General features: G+C 42.5%; 1 protein-coding gene and 1 long non-coding RNA gene across 10 annotated transcripts in view; both read left to right on the top strand.

Annotated features, from left to right (window-relative positions):
- The window catches only part of DPP6 (dipeptidyl peptidase like 6), an 826,229-nt gene that overhangs the window by 366,077 nt on the left and 438,145 nt on the right, over window positions 1-22,007 (top strand). The gene's annotated exons all lie outside the window — the stretch shown is intronic.
- LOC140604997 (uncharacterized) overlaps window positions 1-22,007 on the top strand; it is a 105,539-nt gene that overhangs the window by 5,394 nt on the left and 78,138 nt on the right. For 2 of the 6 annotated variants that reach the window (XR_012007793.1, XR_012007789.1), the window contains exons 2-3: window positions 18,378-18,489; window positions 19,930-20,294. This is a non-coding gene — a long non-coding RNA (uncharacterized lncRNA). Of the gene's footprint in view, window positions 1-14,349; window positions 14,550-17,083; window positions 17,179-18,377; window positions 18,490-19,929; window positions 20,295-22,007 lie in introns of those variants that run through there. The other 4 variants (XR_012007794.1, XR_012007791.1, XR_012007792.1 and 1 more) reach the window with 4 other exon arrangements.

Below are 22,007 nucleotides of genomic sequence, written 5' to 3'. Positions count from 1 at the left end.
TCAGCAGTTTGGAGCACAGCGTACAAACCAGATATCTAATTGAGCAGTCTGATTTTACACAAGAGGAAATAAGGCTCAGAGAGGTTGAGTAAATTCACCGAAAGCACGCAGCTGGCAAGCTGCACAGTGAGAACATAACCATTGCCCTCTCCTTTTCTTTTAGTTCCAAATCAAGGAATCCCAGGTAAGACATGGTAAACATAATACACTAAGAAGATTAACACAAAAACTAATATGAAGAGAAAACTTCAAAGATAATAAAGTGAACAAATTAAATGCAAATTTAGGAATCCTTGTCTGGACTTCAGTTGAGAAAAGGCAAATACTTAAGGCCATTCTCTGTCTGCGTGTCTTATGGATAGATGTAGCTGTTCTTTCTTTTTATTGCACCATCTCTGGAGGCACTAGGGCTTTTGTAGCAGTTTTTCATATTTGATTAGTTATTTAATGAGTTGCTTTTGAAACAAGGAAAAAATGAGGATATAACAAATATTTTTCTCCTGATTTTTAAAAGTATCAACAATTAATAAATTCTGTGTGATTTGGAAGTATACAATAGGTAATTTCCAATCTCCTCTTACACTTGAATAACTTCAAAAGTAATAGTTATACAACAGGTGTGGGAAGACAGCTGTGAAAGAGAGAGGAAGCTCAGCACATCACGTGTACAGACTGGGGCCTCAGCCCACAGGAGGTCAGATGTTGAGACATCTGGAAATTGTTTGAGCTCATATGCTGAACCAACGGTGCATTGATCATTACCCACAGATTATAGATCCCTTTGGAGGATCTGATGAAAGCCATGGACATGCTCGCCAAAGCCCCATAACCTCTTGGTTACAGAAGGCTCACAGACACAGGCACATCCATCTGTAAATCCATCAGTGTCGCCTTCTGGCAAGCTAGCACAGTCGTGAGACACAGCAGTAGAATATGCTTACTGCTGAAACCTCATACAGATATAACTAAGTAGCTATCACCTCTGGGTGCTGTACTAGGTACCATAGAGGCACTGTACACAGGAAAGAATGGCGATGGGGTTGGGGATGAGTGGTCAGGAGGAAGTGGGTCTGATACCCCGACAGTGGTGGAGAAGGGAGCGGTGAACCATGTTGAGCCGTGACAGTTTAAAGAATGCAGTTGTCAAGCTGGAGAAATAAAGTGTGTCTTTAATGTTCAAGAAACTGTTAAATATTATTAGAAGAGATGATGGGATTTTGGTTTTTGATTTCCTGGATTACTCTTAAAGGCAAAAGACTAGGGATCGGTAGGTTTAAGTGCCTAGACAGCAGCTTTAGCTTGGTGCCCCCACATGTTCTTCAAGCCAGAAGTCTCTGCCACCAGCATGATGCCAGGACATGCACAAAGACCATCAGCCCGGGCTCTTTCCCTAAAAGGGCAGGTTTGACTAAGGGCCCTTCTACTTGATGTCAAACCTTTAATACCTTCCCTGTCACACAACCATGAGCCTCTGACAGACACAAACCACGTCCTGCTGCTTCTGTAGCTCCAATGCCAAGCGGAGTACTGGCCCCATCAATCCGTTTGCACAATGAGTCCATGAAGATATGAATTGCCTCCTCCTCTGTCAGCCTCCTCCCATGAATGACCCACAAAGTTAAAGGGTCTGTGGCTTCATTCATTCCACAAATGAACCAGGTTTCTGGAGCCCTAGAGGAGAATAGGACCCAACTCCTTGAGTGGCCAACCCGCCTTGCCTTCCCTGCCTCTTGGGACATCAGTGCCCATTTCCTTTCCCCAAATTCTGCCCACACCTGTTTTACCTGGAACCCTTCCTCCACCACAGAATCATCAGCCACGTGCCATGGCCCATGTGGCAGTGTTCAGTCCTCCTATTCTTAGCAAATATCCAACCAGGTGGGTAAACAAGCAAAGTAGCCATTCTGCACCTCCAACGCCCTCTCCCTGTTGCCAAGGCAGACGCACCATGTCTTCTTCTTCCACTGAGCGCTAGGATGGGCCCTCTAAAATGTAGGAGAGACATGCTTTGAGGGAAGAAGAAACAAAGTAAATCAAGATGAACAAGATGGAAAGATTTGGAACACTGGCTCCGTTTGCCCTCTCTTGAGTCTGGTTTGGTCACGTTTGTTGAACTTTCTTGTGAGGCAGGATAGGTTCAAGGGTGATTTTGGGGGTAACAGGTTGAAGTGCTTTCCTAAGGAGAAAGAACCTGTGAAGCTGTGGCTTTCATAGCAGGGGCCCTGAGGGTGCAGTGTGGGAGGAGGAGGACTGGGTCTGGGTTTAGGCAGTCTGGGTTTAAATCCCAGCTTGGGCGCTGACCAGTTGAGCAGCATCGGGCTGTCTGGGTAACCTTAGTTCCATATTGTGCAAGAGCTGACTGGCAGCTCCAGATGTCATGGGTGGCTAGTTCTGGTTTCATACCTCGGGCAGAGGAGGAGGCATGATGATGTGCTATGAGCCAGGTCAGCAATTCCACTGTCTACCCCCACAGGGTGGCTACAGGAGAGACATTGCCAAAGGGATGTGAAGATTTACGTCATGGAAGGTGTGCTTTTCCCCAACTGCTGCTGTGCTTGAAATTGCATAGTTAATAAGCCACACTTGAAGCAGTGAGTCTGCAGCTTTTGACTATTAAATTCACTTAGGCGTGGAGCCAAAAAGTTATGCTAAAGTACTTGAAGCTTGGTTGTGGATGATGAGTTGTCAGAAATGTTCGTATTTGCGACTTAGATGGTTATATAACTTAGTTCAGTAGTGATACTGACGTGAACCCGGAGTAGTCAAGCGCCTTGTGCATGCAGCTTCGCATGGGAAGCAGACTTTGTGCCCATAAGTTTATTAAAATTTTAACAGTGTGGCCAAGTTTTAAGATTACCGAATTTGGTTTCTGAAGGATTATGGTCCTTGTAATGAATGGATATATTAATAGAATTTTTTATTAGTTTATGTCCATGCGGTAATATGTCTTTTGAAAATTTCAGGTTTATGTAATTGTGTTTTCATTGCTCAAATGAGGAAATTGTACTTAAAGTAACAGACACTAATTGAATCCAAGGAACACACTAAAGAAAATAAAGATCCTTGTGCCCTGGAGAAGATGGCTTTGCACCTTTTGTGATGCTCATGGTAGCTTGCAGAAAATGCAGTCATCACATGAGTACCAAGGAAAAGAAGTACTAATCTCATGTATGGTTTTCACTCAGATCTTCATTCCATGAAAGAAATTCAAAGTATCTTTTAATCCTGTAGTAGCATCTGAGCTGATTCAGTGTCTTGAATTTTAGGAATAGAGAATTTAGAAAAAACATCAGATTTTAAATATTCAAACAGTAAAATTTTAGGACCTTTCCCTGTAGGAGAATCCTCATGTCTAGCCTCAAATCACCTATTAGTTGTCATTGAAATTACTCACAGAGATTGTGTGTTACACAGTTGTGTTTAGAAACGTGTGTGAGTTTTTACTACTGTAGGACTCAGTATCTGTCCCTCTTGGACTCACTCTTTCCATGCTTAAGAATGTCGATTAGGTTTGTTTGTTTGTTTGTTTTACATTACCTGGCAAACAGGTGTAATGATCTTAATAAGACCAGTATTGGGGGAAACATTCACAGTCAAGCCACAGATCAGTTATACCACATCGTCGACCACGCTATCCCCTGTGTTCTCCACATGTCTTCCAATCCCCAACTACCAGACCAGAAATCTAGGCAGATTTCTTTAAAAATGATTTGTACACCAATGGAATTTTATGGAAAGATAAACCCCTTGGCTGAGTTTTGTTGGGCAGCCTCAAGACTCCCTACTGCAGCAGAATTGGAAATCACTAATAGACACAGGTTACGCCAACAAGGTGGGGATGGAAGGATGTGTTTCTGCCCCTTTGTACATCAGGATGTATTATTTTATTTCTTCCTGGATTCAGTGGGTGAAGTGTAGTAACGATGCAATATTATTTGTCCCCAGTCACCTGCATGAGAATATATATTTGAGAAAAAGAAACAGCTTTCGTGTAATTGACCATTTCAGAGTTACATCATCTCTTAGCTTCTTTGTTGGCAGTTGAGTCCATGATATGGAGGATGTGTGCATACACGTGCACATCTACCCTTCCCACCACCCTGTGCTCCCCATCCCTCCTGTTCAGAAGGACGTCACTTTGGTGCTGCATCCTGCTCTTCATTTGGTTCCCTAGGCTTGCAGCTAGGGAAGGAGGCTCTCATGTTGGAGGAAAGTAATGAAGTATAAACACCCAAGTATTGCCTAAATGCGGTCTCTCTATAGCAGTTGTCATCATGAATTTCCTCAACAGTCCTACTGATGTTTTTAAAAGCAAAAATTACACCTGATGATTATCTATTTCATGTAAAAATACAAAGACTGCTTTGATGTTAGGATGGAAATAAAGCAATCATGTTCTGTTTCCGTTTTTTTTCACTCTCAATTTTTTTTTTTTTTTGCTCTAATGCAGGTGAAACTTTTACTTCCAAAGACAAGGATAAAACTCCTAATATTTCCCTGTATAATTTTAGTATCTAGAAAAGGGTAATAATACTATTTTATATTTGTGTAACACTCAACAGCACTGTAATAAAAACGTAACATAAGCAACATATTCTATTTTAATTTTATCAGTGGCCACATTAAAATTCAAAAGAGATATGTGGAATTAACAATAATAAATTTATTTAACCCAGTATATCCAAAATCTTATCATTCCAACATGAAACCAATATAAAAAAGTACTAATGTGATCTTGTGCATTCTTCTTGTCCATACTGTGTCTTTGCAGTTAGATGTGTATCTTATCCCCACAGAACACCTCAGTTCAGACCCCCTCCCTCTTATTTTTTATTCCTTTTTTATAGAGTTTATTTTTTAATGAGAGACACACACACAGAGGCAGAGACACAGGCACAGGGAGAGGCTAATGCAGGACTCGATTCCAGAATGCTGAGATCATGACCTGAGCCAAAGGCAGAGGCTCACCCACTGAGCCTCCCAGGTGCCCCTCCCTCCCTTTTTTTTTTCCCCTCCCTTTTAAATACTGGATCTCTATATGTGTCTCATGTCTAGCATTTGGACATGAGTAGCAGCTCTCTACTGCACTTGGTTGTCACACAAATTGCCTTGTGTCCTCTAATATCCTCAGTTCTGCAATGAAAGGATGGACTCATCCCCTGAGGTAAGAGGAGTTGTGTCTGAGTCTATGTTATGAAGGTAAACATTTACCATTTGTGCCTCTATTTGAATTTGCATTGGCAAATGTAGTAATTTCCTCAAGTTTCAGAAAAGGTAGTATTCTTTCATACAGATAATGAGAACTAACTGAGAAAAAGGTGGTTTCCATTCAATATAAATATTTATTGAGTGCCTACTAGGTGTTAAACACACTTTTGAGCCCAAGGATCCAGAGGAAGTACAAGAATATTAAATTTAGCAAATTTTGATTATGTGCTAGGCATTGTTTTCTGCATTGATGCAATTCCCACTGGCAGCCTGGATTAGTTTTTGCCAAAGAAAATAGGATGTGATTTTGCAAAGCCTTTTTTCCTCGTATCCTTTTCTACTCTCTTGAGCTGAATACTAGCTCTTTAATGGGTAGCAACCTCTATAATTATTCTCCCCTTCCCTGCAGATATTGGCACTTTGTTTGAAAGATGTTGGGGTCGGTGGTATGGAATTGTAGAGGGCTGAGAGATCCAGCCTCAGGGAGGACTGCAATCTTCTTCCATAGGCCCTCTTTTCCTTCCTGTGGAGAAGCCAGCTGCCAGCAGCTTCCACATCCATACCCCCTAGCTCGGTCCCTGCCATCTGTAGCCAGGAAAAGCCCATAGAAGGACTCTGCCTGGCCTGCCTAAGTCACAAGTCCATCTGTAGACCAGTCACCTGATTTGGGGGCAGCGGTACTATAAGTCCACATTCTGAATTATAAAACGTAACCAGTGGGGCTTCAGATGTTCATCCTGTGTTATGATGCTATGCATGTTTGTGATTATAGAAGGTAAAGCTTTTGAATGAGGAGAAGCAGAATAGCTTGGCTTCCCCTCACTGCCTTGGGCATCATAAGCACAATCTAAGTCTTCATTTCTAACCTCATCATGCTTTGACACTTTAGCAGGCAAACTATATGAGCAGAAGAGTCGACAACAGAAGCAAGACAGTTTTCATTTGATCTGAAACTTTGTGCCTGGTGATATTCTGTGCCATGAAGAGAACCATGCTTAACAATTCATTTCTCAGCTATGTTAACACAATAATGATGATGCCAAGCAGTATGCAGCCACTACTTTCAGGGCCTAAGTAGGGGAATTAGAGCAGATCCATGAAACTAGAATAGTCCAGATTAGATCAGAAAATTTCCTAACTCTAAGAAACTTCTTAATTCCAGGCATACTTGGGAAGATAGCGGCATTTATTGGATTTCACCCTGAAGAGAAAAGCGTCAAATCCTGAGACGGGTTTTGTAGGCAGTAAACAGTATAGCTGTAGTCTTTAAGATGTTAGAAACATAAAGCACGCTTGCATTAGCTAGTGGTGCCTACTTCCAATGTATATACTTGCGACACACGACTGTGAAGTTACCCACCTGGTTTCAAAAGTGATGCCAAAAATCAAAACCGATGATGTGTGCAAAATTTCATTATAAACTCTAGTACAGTAGCAACTGAGATGGTAGTACTGTGATCCCTCCTGGTTTATAGTTCACTGTGGAAGCTGGCCTGCTTGCAGAGAAAAATGGGCCCATTAGCCCTGTTTGGGAAAAATGAAGAAATTCAAAACCAAATAAAATGCCATTCTGTACACATCTTGAAAAAGTTTATAAAGTAGTTGAAGTATAAAGGACTATTATAAGTCTGACAATAAACTGTAAGAATATTGTTTCCTTTCCAACATTCACTTTTCCAAGATGGCCCTAACGTCAAAGTCTGTTCCAGCATTTAGGTGTAGTTCTTAAAAGTGGCGCAGTTAGCCTAAAGCTAAAATTCTGTAGTTTGTATTAAAAAGGAAAGGAAGGAAGGAAGCTATTTTGGCACCAAAGGCTGTAGGAAATGAAGGCTGCACATAAAGAGCGTTTGCTTGGTTGATTGCACGTGTACGGCATCCAGCTGCCATTTGGCATTTGGCCCGTGTTTGGGGCAGGCTCTGATCTTGGTGACGGATGATTTTGTCAAGCTCTACACAGAAGGTACATGTCTATTTTCATCATCAACTAACTTCTATCGAGCACTTGCTGCTTTTGGTCCCCCAACCGTGAAGTTTTATTGACCCATTTGCCATCTCTCGTATAAGTGGATGGAATCATCTTTCTTGACGGGAGAACTCCAAGAATATTACACTTGTCTCTGAACAGTTTGAGCTTGCCATGTTTACAGATTGCCGTGTTAGCTCTGCTCTTTTCCTGTGAGTGGTAGGCCATTGGGAGGAGGGTTGGGCATGCTGACATTAATTCCAGGATAATTTCCATAGTCATTGTAAGTCTCCTTTTCAGGTGACACCCATGAGTTTGTAATAGTTTGATTGCAGCTTGTTAAAGTATTTAATAGATGAAAGCAATTTGATTTAATTACACCAAAGATCTACAGGGTTGGGTATGAGTGATAGTTGAGAGGTAAAAATGAGATAATTATAGGTGAAAACTTTACAAAAACCTGTAGTATGACAAGTACACAAACATATATATTCATATTTTCCATTTAGTTAGGAGGATTGAGGACACAAACTAAGTACAATGTGCCATTTCTGCAGTTGGGACAGAGCTTTAAAGGAGGATCAAGTGGGTGGGGTTCCATGGGAGAAATGAAATATTCTCTTTTATATTTGGAGATATCCTACAGATTAATTAAATTACACTTACTATAGTAACTCTTGCTTAATAGTTCACATTCATCATTACCTTCCACTTATATAGCATGTTTCCTGGGAATATATCTATTCCTGGCCTTAATGATCCAATCCCTCATTGCTTGGTTTAACTATGTTTCAAATAACTTCTGAAAGTTGGGTTGGCTAATGAATTGTTTTTTTCTTTTTCATTCCTTTAGTATAAACACAGCTTAATAATGGCTGTATTTCTGTTTGCCTTTTTGCTTTACTTCTCCTTGGTCTGTATCAAAACTAAGCTTGAGATAGCCCAGTGTATGATCTTCTCTTACCAGTCCTACCAAACATAACCCCTTCATCTCCCTTGTATTCAGTCACATTCACATCTAAGTACCCCAGGCTGCCATACTCTGTGTCAGCTTTGTGAGTATTATCCGGCCAAATGGGTATTTTTTCCATGCAGGCATGGGGTTGTGTCTTTTATGGATGTTCTGAATTTTAACAGGTTGTAGAGACATCATGCTAACTAATATTGCATGAAACTTTATGGGTAGTCTCACAGGCAGGCATTTATTTGGTCCTCTAAACTCTGGGGGTGGGATTTCTCATTTTCATTTTCCGATGAAGAAATGGAAGCTCAGTAATGGAATGTGCACCGGGACCACCAAGCTGGCAAGTTGGCAGAGTCAGGGCTCAGATGTGGTCTCCTTGCCCCGTGGCCACTGCATCACCAGCCGTTTTGCTTAGGAGGGACCTAGAGCCTCTATAGTACATAATGTTAATCAGGGAACCTCTTTACGACAACAAAAAAATATTTTTCTCCCCAGAAGATTCAGGCTTGGTCTTGATAGTCTTGAGCCCCCACTGCCCAACATTCCCTCTAGGACTTGCTTTATAACTTTATTTCTGATACAAACATGGTTCTCATTATTCATGGTTTCAGCTGATCTCTTTATACACTGCCCTAGGAATCACTTTCAAAATCAACAAGAGGGTAGCTAGATGGAAATTTCTTCTGTCATGGAAATTTCATTTCCAAAGAGAGAGAGCAATATTTCTTAATTAGGCATTTACTCTAATGATTCAGAAAGAGCGTTGGTTGGTCCTGTTTGCTCTATTTTCATTTATAAACTAAAGATTGGAATGATGTTTTCATGATTCGTTGAGAACTGCACCAAGACTGTCATTATTCAACAAATATTATTAATAATCAGAAGAAAGACACTTAAATTTTCTGTCATACACACGTCCCTAAATGTTTGAGCCAAGGGCATACTTTTCATGTATTGGAATAACAAATATAAATTCTCTCTCTCTGTTACCTGAATATCTTACCTATGTGGAGCTTTTATTGTCAGGGACTGCCAAATAACCAGCATGCATCATTTTAATTGAACCTTAAACCTGACACGTTTATTGAAAAAAACGGATTTCAAGTTATTTTTCATACATAAAGGCTGCTAAGCCTATGCTTCATTGGTGAAGGCTATCTCAGATATGGATGACCTTACCTCCATGCTTCAAGGAAAAATAAAACCTCACTATCTCATATCCTTGAGATCAGGCAAAAATTGATCAATTAACTCTCCAAATATATATAATGAAGTAACTGTAGGGAATAAAACAAACTGAATTATACCCCGTGCAGCTCATCACAATGTGTGTGACCCTGTGCCACAGGCATCTGGGCATTCATGCCTTGGGCTCTGTCCACGGTGATGCCACCTTTGTGTGGCCTTAGTCCCTATCCAGAAACACGATGTGGTCATATCTTTGGTGGCTCCTAATTCATGTGAGACACTCTTTCATATTCTGACATGATGCCTGAAGGATAAACGTCAGAGCTCAAAATCTATATTTTGATGAAGCTAAGATGGAGGTATGATTATGATGAACTTCAACCTATGACCCCAAAAACATGATGTAAAAGATTGAGAACTCTGCCTAATACCAGTGGATTAATTGGGATCTCTTATCATTATAAGAGACTTCATCTAGAATCCAAAAGGCTCACAATTGCTCCGTGTTACATGTTTATAAAGAATGTATAATTCTGACATATTTTATTGTTGACTTTGACCTGTAAATGTAGAAACACTTTATAGCATTTGTCAGCTACTATAATCATCGTCATATAATGTGTGCAGATGTTGCATAGAAGTAATACCACTTTGTTTTCCCATCACAATTTTCTTTACACTTAGCTGTTCAGCACTCATTCATATATTTTTCTACAAGATATATGACCAACAAAATACTCCCTTGATTTCCATAAGGAAGGAATGAAGAAAGAGATGCATTTGGTCCCTTTGCTCTGCACATGGTATCCAGTGAGCCCCAGGAGGGGAGGCATAGCTAAGGATGCAGAAAAGCACGTGTGTCAGAGTTCCTGCTCCTAAGACATTCATGGTACTTTTAGAGAGAGAATACAGGGATCTGGGCTTCTTTGGTTCCATCCTGATGTTTTGCCTGGGGTCTGTTTACTGAAGATCATCGTTGGGATCTGTATGAAGATAGATGCTCCTGAGGAAGAAAGTTTTAGGCATCTGGGCAGCAGAGAGAATTAAGAGCAGAAATTTGGAATGAGTTTTAGGAGAAAATAGAAAAATGAACTAGTTTTGAATTATGAGGATAAAAAGCAGGTTCTAGGCTTTTTTAAAAAGTGCTTTATAGGTAAGACAACTGTATATCCCAAATTGCTTAAGATGGACTGTCCTGCTTCCTGCCGATTGCCCTCACTTCAGCTTTAATAGCGCTTCCTTTTACTCTCAACAGTGTCCTGATTTGGGCAATAAACTGTAGGGTCAACACATATATTGATGATGAATTAGCGTCTTAAAACAGCAAGAGACTATGAATGAAGATTTGGGTAAAATTAACTTCAAGCTTCCCTTTTCCTGAAAACCACAATCTCATATCTGTGTCAATATCTGTTTTTATTTGAGGGGTGGTGTCTGGCCTTATTTCTTGGAGGAAAAAGAACTAAACATTGCTCAGGTGTTATGAAGTTTTATTTCCAAGGCAAAACTGGAATTCAGAACTCAAATACATTGTTGCCTGTGCTAACATCTAGCCTGTATGAGGGGGACAGAAAAAGGGAGAGAAATAATAGGGCACGAACTGTATGCATCTCTTTTCTTCTGTGATGAGTGTGTCCCCTAACTGTGGCCAGTTACGCTGGATACGTGATTTGGTTTGCCAGAACAACAAAGAAGGAACATAAATGATAGGCCTCATGATAATTTGTAAAAGAAATCTCATTTGTCAAGACTATTCCATTTCTGTTCTGCCTTCAGTGGAGTTATGTGTTACTGTGAGTAATACCTGATGCTCTAATACTTTGAAAGCAGAAGTTCTGTTTGGGTTTGTTCCCTGGGATCCCTCTGATGGAGGTGGTTATTATTCATGTTGGCTGGGATAGTCTTGCCTAGGCCCATGAGCTGGGGAGGTGGGGGCAGTCATGGTCTCAGAACTGTAGAGCACCAATCGCCAGAGATTAAAAGGAAGGGGCACATTGTTTCTTCAGATAGCTGTGCTCCTCTGCTCTCACTCAGAGTGTGATGTGCAGTCAGGGTTGGAAGGCGATCTGTGGGAGCGGGCGCCGCTAATGGGGCATGTGAGACAGTCCCTGAGGGCCATGGAGTCCAGATGAGGGCATGAGAGACAGGAACAGCACGATAGAAGAGCTCATAAGAGCAGGGCCTTGGCATCATCATCGTGTTACATCCTAGAACAGGAGAAGTAAACATTCATGGCAGTGGAGAGCACAGAGGAGATTTCTGCTCTATTGGTGGAGCACTCACAGCAGTGGTTTTTGAAAATGAATGCAATGGATGATATGCATGTAAAGTGAAGTGGAATGAGGGAAGAAGCAGGGAAAGAAACAATGACGGCATGGATTTGTGGCCTTGCAGGTGCTCCTTATGGATCTGCCTGAATGGTCTAACATAGCAAGGGAAGCCTTGGTAATCCTACTGACTTCCAGTTAGTATCAAGTGTTAAGTAGAAGGAAGCTTTAGTAACCATGAAGTTCATTTGAAATGGGAAAAGTCAAGCCCATAGAAATAAAAGGTTTAGGGGGGCCTGGATGGGTCAGTGGTTGAGCATTTGCCTTTGGCTTGGGGTGTGATCCCGGGGTCCTGGGATTGAATCCTGCATCGGGCTCCCTACAGAGAGCCTGCTTCTCCCTCTGCCTATGTCTCTTCCTTCCTCTCTGTGTCTCTCATGAATAAATAAGTAAAATCTTTCTTAAAAATTAAAAAATAAAGAAATAAAAGGTTTACTTCACTGCTGAGTATGTATGCTAATTAGTGGTAGGAACTTGATTTCTCACACACCCACTGTCTCCCTGACACCAACTGTGTTTCCTAGAGGGCCAAAGAGGACCCTGTTGTCACAGTGTGGCAGAGACCCAAAGTGGACCCAAAGTGGACCAGGCCTCATCCAACATCTCAGGAAGGAGGTTGTCACATTGTGAACGTTGATAAGGTCTGGAATCATCCGTTAGATTATTTCTTCCTGGCAGCCCTGGTGGTGCAGTGGTTTAGCGCCGCCTGCAGCCCAGGATGTGATCCTGGAGACCCAGGATCGAATCCCACGTTGGGCTCCCTGCGTGGAGCCTGCTTCTCCCTCTGCCTCTCTCTCTCTCTCTCTGAGTAAATAAATAAAATCGATTAAAAAAGATTATTTCTTCCTAATTCTAATCAAGAAGTTTATCTAACTCTGTGTGGTAGCACAGCCAGCATTGCACAGGGTTAGAAACACTGAAAAAAGTATTTTTCCATGTGTACAACCCTGCACATAAGCTCTTGCTTCTCTCTGACACTTGTTATAATTTTTTCCCTATAATAATTTTGAACAAGAAGTCTAAACCACTGGTTTTAATTTTAGGTATGTCTTAGAGAAGTCTAGATGGTAGGACAGGGATGCTTTGTATCTGAGTTTGCGAAAATGTTCCCCATTAAAGCTTTGGTATAGACATTTGTTTTATTCCTGATTTCAGCACATCTGCACTGTGCATCAATTATAGTATTTTCTAGATCAGCATGGTCCAATGGAACTTAGTGCGATGGTAAAATTATTCTGTACCTGCGGTGCTCAGTGCAGTAGCTACAGGTGCATGTTGCTGTGGGTTCTTCAATGTGGCTAATGTGACTGAGAAATAGAATTTTTAATTTTATGTAGCTCTCCTTAATTGAAATAGTCCTGTATAACTCATGGCTGTGGTACCGTGTGGTACGGTTCTAGACAGTGATATCAGGTGGGGGCAAGAAAAAGATGAATTAACAACTGCCAGGCCCTCACAGCCTAGAGTGATAGGGAATGGCAAGGGGTAGGTAAACACATCACGCCATCAGAGAGGGATTCATGTTACAAGTCAGAACAAGGTCCTTCAGGAGCACAGACAAAAGAGCATGACTTCCCCGTGGGGTGGGGAGCATCGGGGAAATTTTGACAAAGAACCGATATCTGAATCTTGATGAATGAGCTGAGTCAATTCCACATATCAGAAATTAGCAAAAATAAGGAAGGAATTTTTAGCAATGGTGAAATGTGTACAAATTCATAGTGCTGTGAGAAAGCAGAAAGCTCTGAATTCTCTGAAATTTTAGGAGACATGTATATAGGGAAATATCAATATAATGTAGATATGTACACATGTATACGTGTATATGCTTTCCATCCACGGGGAGGTGAGCTAGCAGATGGCTTAGGTAAAAAGCTACCCCACACCGTTCACCTGTTAGCTGTTGTTCTGCCTTAATGTGCTGTGTGACCTTGGACAAATCAATCTACCATTTAGGCCATCAATCTCCTCCTTGAAAATGAGAATCATGACCTGAAGCGTGAGGCAGGGCTGGGAGAGCTCTATGAGTCCCTCCCTGTTGTAGCCTCAGTAATTATTAGCTTCGGTCCACTTGGTGCCTTCTGCGTTCACTGTCGTAGCCTTCTTTAAAGACCATGAAAACATTCTTGGCAATGTCTTTGGCAGTGAGTAGTTTTTAACTAAGGATTCTTGGCGATCCCCAAGAAGTTGAGCAGATTGCCTTAATGCTAATGGTGGCCCATCTCCTCCAGCTCACATAACAATCTTATACTCTGAGTGCCTGCATTGTAGCTGCATTATTCCCTTCCCTTTCAGGAATCTTAGGCCCCAAAGATAAATGGCTTTCTGTGAAGCCTGTATAAAGACTGAATGGTATTAGGAGCTGGCAGGCAGAGGTATGATTTTGGCGATTCATTCATATATCATTACCTCAATTGGAAGTGCTCGACACATAGGGGCTGTGTGAATTTTGTGAGAAGAATACAAGATTTATTTTTTTCCAGGACCTACCTGCTGGCAAGCTACAAAAGGTCTCTGCCAAGCCCTGAAGGATCCCACTTGAGCTCTACTAATAATAGGCAGATGGATAACTGGTAGACCAGGAGAAGAAAGATGTGTGCATGCATGTGTGTGTGTGTGTGTGTGTAGAAAGAAAGAAAGAACTCACCTTTGTAAATGAACCTCTCCGGCCCTTCAATTCTCTGTTCATCCAGGATGGTCACAATAATCTGTAGGGAAGCCAATTCTACAAGAAACAAAACCGGAGGGAGTTGCCATTGGATGGGAAGGATCCAGCTTTGGAGATATCCCCAGTGGGGAATGGCCATCAATATGCCACTCTCATGAGCTCTACCAATCATAGCACATCCAGAATGTTTTGTTCCTCTCATTTCTCAAGATGGACAGAGTATCACACGCGGTATGATTGTTAACTCAGCAGGCACGGTTAAATATAGAGCTCTACGGCGAAATTAATAGCCCACTGAAGAATAGAGCTACTTTTTCTGAAGGTCCATAAAAGCATACTCTCTGATATTTCCCAAATAGGGTTATTATACATGTGCCCAGCAAAATCCAGGATTTTTTTGTTGTGGTGGTGTACATATTAAATACCCGTGCTTGCACATATGTTTATTTGGGAATGGGCTAAACATATTCTACCTTTCATATTTCCACATTTGTATGATGGGGTCTGTTTTCAAGGATCATGAAAAGTAAGTGATGAAGGGATCAAACGTGTTCTTAAAAGGCCGATGGGCATTAAGGGCACTTGTTGTGATGAGCCCTGGGTGTTATATGTAAGTGATGAATCACTGGATTCTACTCCTAACAGTAATACTACACTACATGGTAACTCATTTGAATTTAAATAAAATCGTAGAGAAAAGTAATAATAAATAATAAATAAATAATAATAATGTTCTTTGTTAGGCCTTAACCTAGTGCTCTTCAAAGTTTGTAAGTGTGTACGAATCACCTGGTGGGTTTTGTCAAAATGTAGACTCTGATTCAGTGGGGGTCCTGAGATTCTGCATTGCTGACCCGCTCCCCTGTGCCGGCCCACAGATGACCCTTTACATGTGTGCACACACATTGTGTGCTCTGTGGGTATGTTGTCCACGTTCAGACAGGAGCCTTGGAGGGTTTGAAGCTATAGGACCAGCCAAATCTGAAAAATCTAGAGGTGCAGGTGTCTTACTCACAGATGCACGCTGAGGGAGCATGCAGACATTTTGGGATTCTGTTTTTTCCAGAGAGAAGCAAAATGAAGTCTTCCACTGTCAAGTCCTCTGAATAATTGGTTTCTCTCAAACACATTCTCAGGGTTGTGTGTTTGGCCCTTTCCCACTCACGGTGCTCTCCCAGTATCTGTGGCAGCGTGTTGGCAGCTCCATAATGGGAAACAGTGGCCACTTTGGCCTTGGCAGTGAGATGCTTATCTGGTCTCGGGCACTGGCAGTGGTGGCCAGTGGCCGGAGGCTGGTGGCGCATCGCTGGAACAGCTGGCCTGATTCTGCAGGAGGAGACGCCTGACTCCAGAAAGCTGATGATGGATGCAGCTGCAGCCAAGCCCTGTCTCATTAGAGAGGAGAGCGCCATGCCCCCTCGTAATGATTGCACATGTTCCCCTTTGGCTGTTTTAATAGTTCTGCTTGAAGCCTATTTGCTTTTCTTTATTTTTCTAGTGTCTTTGAGGGAAATCTATCTTATGCGATGTAATCCAGTTTGGAGAGAGAGATGACATGTCTGACTCTGTGAAGAAATATACATATTTCTCAGTTGTTTTTTTTCTCAGTTTAGTGGTGTTGGACTTCAATGTTTGATTTCTAGGCAGTCTTTAATGTGAGAGACAAACACGTTTATTTTCTATCAATTCCTGGAAAATGCTCTCAACTTTAAAGACCTCTAGACTGGTCTTGTCAGTATGAGCAACGTAGTGACAGTTTCCCTTCTAAAATTTGAGTGCTTAAATCATGAGCAGCTGGTAGTATAGATTAATGCTTTATATAGTCTGAAAGCTGAAGTCCCATGCTGCATTTAGATGGTGTAGAGCATTGATTTTTATCTCTCTGACAACTCTTAAGATACTGGCTGCCCCCCAATGGGAGAAAGTTGGTTCATCTCTACAGCACATATGTTGCCTGCTATAGAGAATATTGGTGAAACGGGTAGGTTTTTCTTGATTATAACACGCACCACAGATACGAGGAATGTTTTAGATCATTGTGAAAATTGGATTCAGTGAGACAAAGCTTCCTCATTAAACTCAAAAATTTAGGATCAGAAACAACACTCAATCTGCCATTTGGCCATTTACTCAACATCTGACTTTATGTTGTTGTAATTGTTAAGGTCGATCATCGGATCTACATCATATTTTGTAATGATTTCTACAAAGCCTTTTTTTTTTTTATAAATACGCTCACTCTTGTGGACAAACTGTTGCAAAACAGAAGAGGATGTAACTAAATACTTCAGCATCCTCTGTTGTAGTTAGAAATCCAATTTTTGTAGACTGTTTCCATAATACGTTCCCAAATTGTTTTTCTAATGTAACAGGAGAAATACATAGTAGTTTCAGCAAGGTGGAGCAATTTTCAGCTTTGCCAATCTATTATGTGCTGTGTTAGTTTAAAATATTCTGGTCATGGGACTATTACCAACACTTCATCTTGAGAGAGGATCTTAAATATGGACCAACTGAGTTTGCATAGAATTGTGTTTTGTTACTTGTTTCAAAAGGGAGTAACTGAAAGAGAGGAAGCCTTTATCAAAGATTCTCTTTTGAGCCATCACTTTCCCTGAACCCTAGAAATTCTCCTGCATCTTCCAGGGATGTTCCCCCGTGCCATACCCTCCAGTATGGGAAGTTTCAAGAGGGGAGAGTGGGAAGCAGACATAATAGGATAGTGATGTCAGTGCCCATAATAGTAGCTGTTACCTGTTCCTATCATTGTGACGCTGGAGCAGACACGCCTGAGTCCAGATGGCAGCATCACACGTGAGGAAAGTGAGGCATACTGAGTTTAAGTGGACGTTGGGTTTAGGTGAGTCACTGAGAGACAGACTTGGGTTAAAGGTGAATAGCCCGCCTAAGAGTCTTAACTCTAAACTCTAAGAAACACACTAAGGGTCACTGGAGGAGAAGGGTGAGGGGATGAGGTAACTGGGTGATGGGCATGAAGGGAGGGCCCGTGATGGGATGAGCACTGGGTGTTATATGCAACTGATGAATTACTGAACTCTACATCTGAAACTAATGATATACTGTATGTTGGTTAATTGAATTTAATTTATTTTAAAAAGATGAATGAAAAATGGAGAAATGCCTATTAAAGTCATTTACAGATAATTCAGAATACTGTCAAAATAAGCCTAGATGCAAATCCAGATCTGTGTTACTTCACAACAGCAACGAAGATTGTATCCATGCTATTTCACTTGGTCTTTTCCCCCATCATTTGGAAGCCCCCAAAGAATGTTAAATGGTTGTGTTTGGTTCTCTCATTCTGAGCTTTATGTTCAGGGGCCCTGTCATTTCATTTCTGCAGTTGCTAATTAGCTAACCTACCTTCTTGGAGCCTGGAGTGAAATATTCCTCACCTGAGACGTAGCCTCTGTATGCCTGTGGCAGCACATGCTCTAGAACGTTAGCAGTGGGCTTTGTGGAGGGGACTCCGTATCTTCAAAGAAGCCCAATAACATCGATAGGGAGCCAGTGATGCACAAATAGATTTCTTATGGACGAGGTGAACATTGAGATGCCATTGATCAGAATTCCATTTCTAGTTATCTTAAGCTTAAGAAATAATCACACATGTGCCAGAAGTTTCACCATCACGTCATTTCTATGTGGAAAGAACATAAGGAAAGGGGTGGCATTGTGCCATACATTTGAGGGCAGCAGGCGCATATGGCTGAAGGGATCCTGGGGATATGGAGCACTCAGCCAGCAGTGACCCTGGCAAACTAAGGAAATAACAAAGTATATTAGACCACACTCAGGTGTTGGGCAGCTTCATTTTAAATCTTAGCGGGGTGCCTGGGTGGCTCAGTCAGTGAAGCATCTGCCTTCAGCTCAGGTCATGATCCCAGGGCGCTGGGATCGAGTCCCACATTGGGCTCCCTGCTCAACAAGGAGTTTGCTTCTCCCTCTGCCCCACCCCCCTACTTTTGCTTGTGCTTTCTCTCCTTCTTGCTCTCTCTCAAATAAATAAAATCTTTTTTTTTTTCAATTAAATCTTAGATGAGAAGATGGCCTCATCCAATGTTCAGGTAGCTGAAGCCACATGACACACAGCACATAGAAAAAAGGCTGGAGAGAGAGATCTGTTTTTACCAGTCTTTGTCTCTAAGAGGTAATATAAATGGTTTTTGTCTAATTTCTCCCGTGGTGTCTTTCACACCTTTGCAGATGCTGTACAGAAACTCATATTAGTTTTGAAATGGGGGAGGGGACAGTGACGCCCACATTTATTTCACAAAGTCGCAGAGACTTTTTACTGGATGCTTTGCCTTTTTCCAAAGACTGCTCCTGTTTCTGGGATTATAAACCTGGATAGGACATTTGCAGATAGGATTTTACAACCTGCCAACGTGCACTCTGCCCCACGGCACACTCAGACCAAGACTGGCCTTCTGCACGATTCTGTGGGATACGTGGAGCAGTGGAAAATAGGGAAGAGGCAGGCAGGGGTTGTTCGGACATTCCTCGGATGTTTTTTCTGGGTTCTCACTGGAGCCTGGGATGGATCGGGTCACATGCCCCCGTACTTTTTAACTGCTGTCAAATGAAAATAGAATTGCTCATTGGGGGAATAGAATAACTCCAAGGCCATTTTGCAAAGCAGACTAGGGCAGATATTTTCCTTATTTTGAAGACTGAAGATCTAAGGAAGTAAGTTGATATCTTGAGGAAAAAAAAAAAAAAAGAATTTGCTACTGGCTATGTGGGTGGAGGACATGATCCATCAGAATCCGTCTCCAGTACTGTTGAAGATGTGTCTGAACTCAATGCCTGTGGACCCTCCCCAGAGACTGACTCCGCTCTCCTCGAGCCCCAGGGAGCACCTATGGAGCTGCCCCAGTACTCCCAGCCCCACGCCCTCCCACCTGCACCTGTTCTGCAGTTGGCTCACCAGGCTGACTGCCCTGCCGGCCCCTGAGTGCAGTGAGGGGCAGCTTATCCAGCTGGCCCAGGAGCATGGGAAGCCGTCCAGAAGAAAGCAAGTCAGGGCATGTGGGAGGAGGAAGGAATGAAGTTTCATTAAGTTAAATAATTAGGTAAAAACCTGGGGAACAGGTGTGTGCATTATGGGGAGCAGGAGAGAGAAGGAGCCTCATGGAGACAGGTGTGGATCATTCTCTGCCCCTTGACCAGAAAATGCTGGGGAGGTGAGATTTAGGGGCTCCTGCAAAGGTCCATTGGACATGGTGGTGCCCCTTCTGCAGCTCTTTGGAAGGTGTGTACTTTTTGGAAGATGTTACCAGTAATAATTTGGGCCCCAGGGTCCCACACTGAAATCTTGTATCTGCTGTCTGAAGTATAGAACTCTCATCCACGCCTGCAATGGAAAAGTTAGAGGCTTTGGGTTCTGTCCACACCTGCAGCCCCAGCTCAGACACTGGCTAGAGTCTGGTTGGGAAGATGGCAGGGGCTCAGGGAGTGTCCACTGGGACAGCTCTTACGGCTAGCCATGTTCTGCGGAAGCACAGATGTAATTATACAGTCTTTCCCTCCTGCCCAAGCTTATTTCTGCCTCAAAGTGTTTCCTTAAACTTGTATCTGTTACTTTTAGGTTTCATACACCAGAGCATCCTATTCTTGAGATTGAAGTGATTACTTCATTGTTTTCAATGCTTAACCACAGAAAGTGTGCACGAATCTACGTTGCATAAACGAAGGCAGAGAAACCACCTGAAGGAGTTGCTGGTGGAGATAAGCAGACATTTCCTGCACTGGCTATTTGAAATCGCCACATTAATTGCATTAGTAAAAAGCAGGGGGGTGGGACAGTGTTCATTATAAGGCTTCTGTTATGGTTTTTGCCAGTAAATGCAGGATGTGAGACCCACGCTGCTTTTACTTCGTACACTACTGATTCAGCCTAACAAGTGAAAGTGTTTCTTTAAAAAAAAATCTCCAATGCCACACACCTGAATTGTGAGTACTTATCATTTCACCGAACAAATATCAATACGTTGCCAGTTACGGGTTGTATAAATGACCATTATGATGATTTGTTGGACACACATACATTATTAACCTATAAACAATGTGTAGATACAGGCCGTAAACTATGACACTCACAATCCAAGTGGTGCCCATGGTGGGAAATGTTCCACGTGTTAATGAACAATTACTGTAGTAGACCAAGAATACAAAATCAATCCAGGAGGCTAATAAAATGGAGTTAGATACCGTAATCTGAGTGCGGTGTACTAGTGCTGCAACCATCAGCGTGCTGTTTGCCACACTGCATTTCAGAGATTGTGGGCTGTCCCTGAATGCAGGGGACATTTTTTCCTGAAAGCCCTTCATGTTTTGTGTTCTAAATTGGAATTCTACAGGTATTGGTGGGAAAGTACCAATCAATATGTTAATAACTTGTGTGTAGTTTGTAGTGTTGATGGATTTCAGTGAGGTGCTCCGTGGGATATAAGAAAACAGAACATGCTTGGTTTTTTGTTTTTGTTTTGTTTTTCTAGTCCAAACTGATTTAGTTTGGTAGGCATGAACTGAGCATCCATACCTGTGTGCTCATACAACAGGGAGCTAGCATTATATACCTCTCCAGCAGAACAAGTTTAGAGATCTAGAAGGAATTCAAAGTGATGTGCAACCTGGCCCTTTTGCTTGATTCGGCAAGCAAAGTGGAACTGCATTTGGATGATGGGAATTGTCTTTTTTTTTTTTTTTTAGATTTTATTTATTTACACACACACACACACACACACACACAGAGGCAGAGACACAGGCAGAGGGAGAAGCAGGCTCCCTGTGGGGAGCCGGATGTGGGACTCGATCCCAGGACTCCAGGATCATGCCCTGAGCTGAAGGCAGATGCTCAACTGCTGAGCCACCCAGGTGCTCTGGGAAGTGCTGTGTCTAAAATTACAAAATGCCTTTTCAATTCTGCCTGGAGGGCTCTTAGCCATGTTGCTTCCATGACAAATGTGATGTGAGCGGGAAACTAGCAGGTGCCACAGCTATGCTGGAGGAGGGAGCGGCCAAGGGTGCTGCTGCTCTGGGCTGCAGGGAACCCTGCCCCGTCCTCTAACATGGGCTGTGGGGGTGACCAGCATCTTTGAGAGCCATTGACCATCTCGTCCCACTCTATACTTTGGAGTACGATTCAAGATGGAGTGTAGAGTTACCTCCAGAGTGTTTAGGATTCAAACTAAATGCCAGGATCCCTCTGAGTTGTGGGGAAGACCAGACCCTGTGGGCCCGATGACTCAGGGAGGCTTGGAGGATGGCATATATGGACTAGAGGCTTGGAAAGCAGCAGGTGGGGAGGCGGGCAGGTGCAGGCCTGCCCTGCAGAGGGCCCATGCTCTGCCCACTCCAACTGACGGGCCCTACGAAGATGGCTCTGTGGCTTCCTCCATCAGGGAAGCCACTGGCAGCAAGTGGTATTAAAAGGCATGGAGGACGATAACTTGGTCCCAGGGGGTGTCCCGTGCTATTAACTGCAGAGTGGGTCCAGGGGGCGGGGTCAGGTTAAATGCCAGAGCTCCTCAGATCTCCTTCCGGAATATCCCAGGCATAGAAAGGCGAATCACTCCTACTACTTGATTCATCAGTTCTCCTCATTTCAAAGGTGAACCTGAACTTAACTTCTGCAAGGGGCAGGGGAGGGAAAATTGGCTGTGA

This window comes from Canis lupus, chromosome 15 (genome assembly GCF_048164855.1).
Source record: "Canis lupus baileyi chromosome 15, mCanLup2.hap1, whole genome shotgun sequence".
In the NCBI taxonomy this organism is placed as follows: Eukaryota; Metazoa; Chordata; class Mammalia; order Carnivora; family Canidae; genus Canis; species Canis lupus.
The sequence above is the reverse complement of the archived record's forward strand: the minus strand, read 5'-3'. Positions and strand labels throughout refer to the sequence as shown.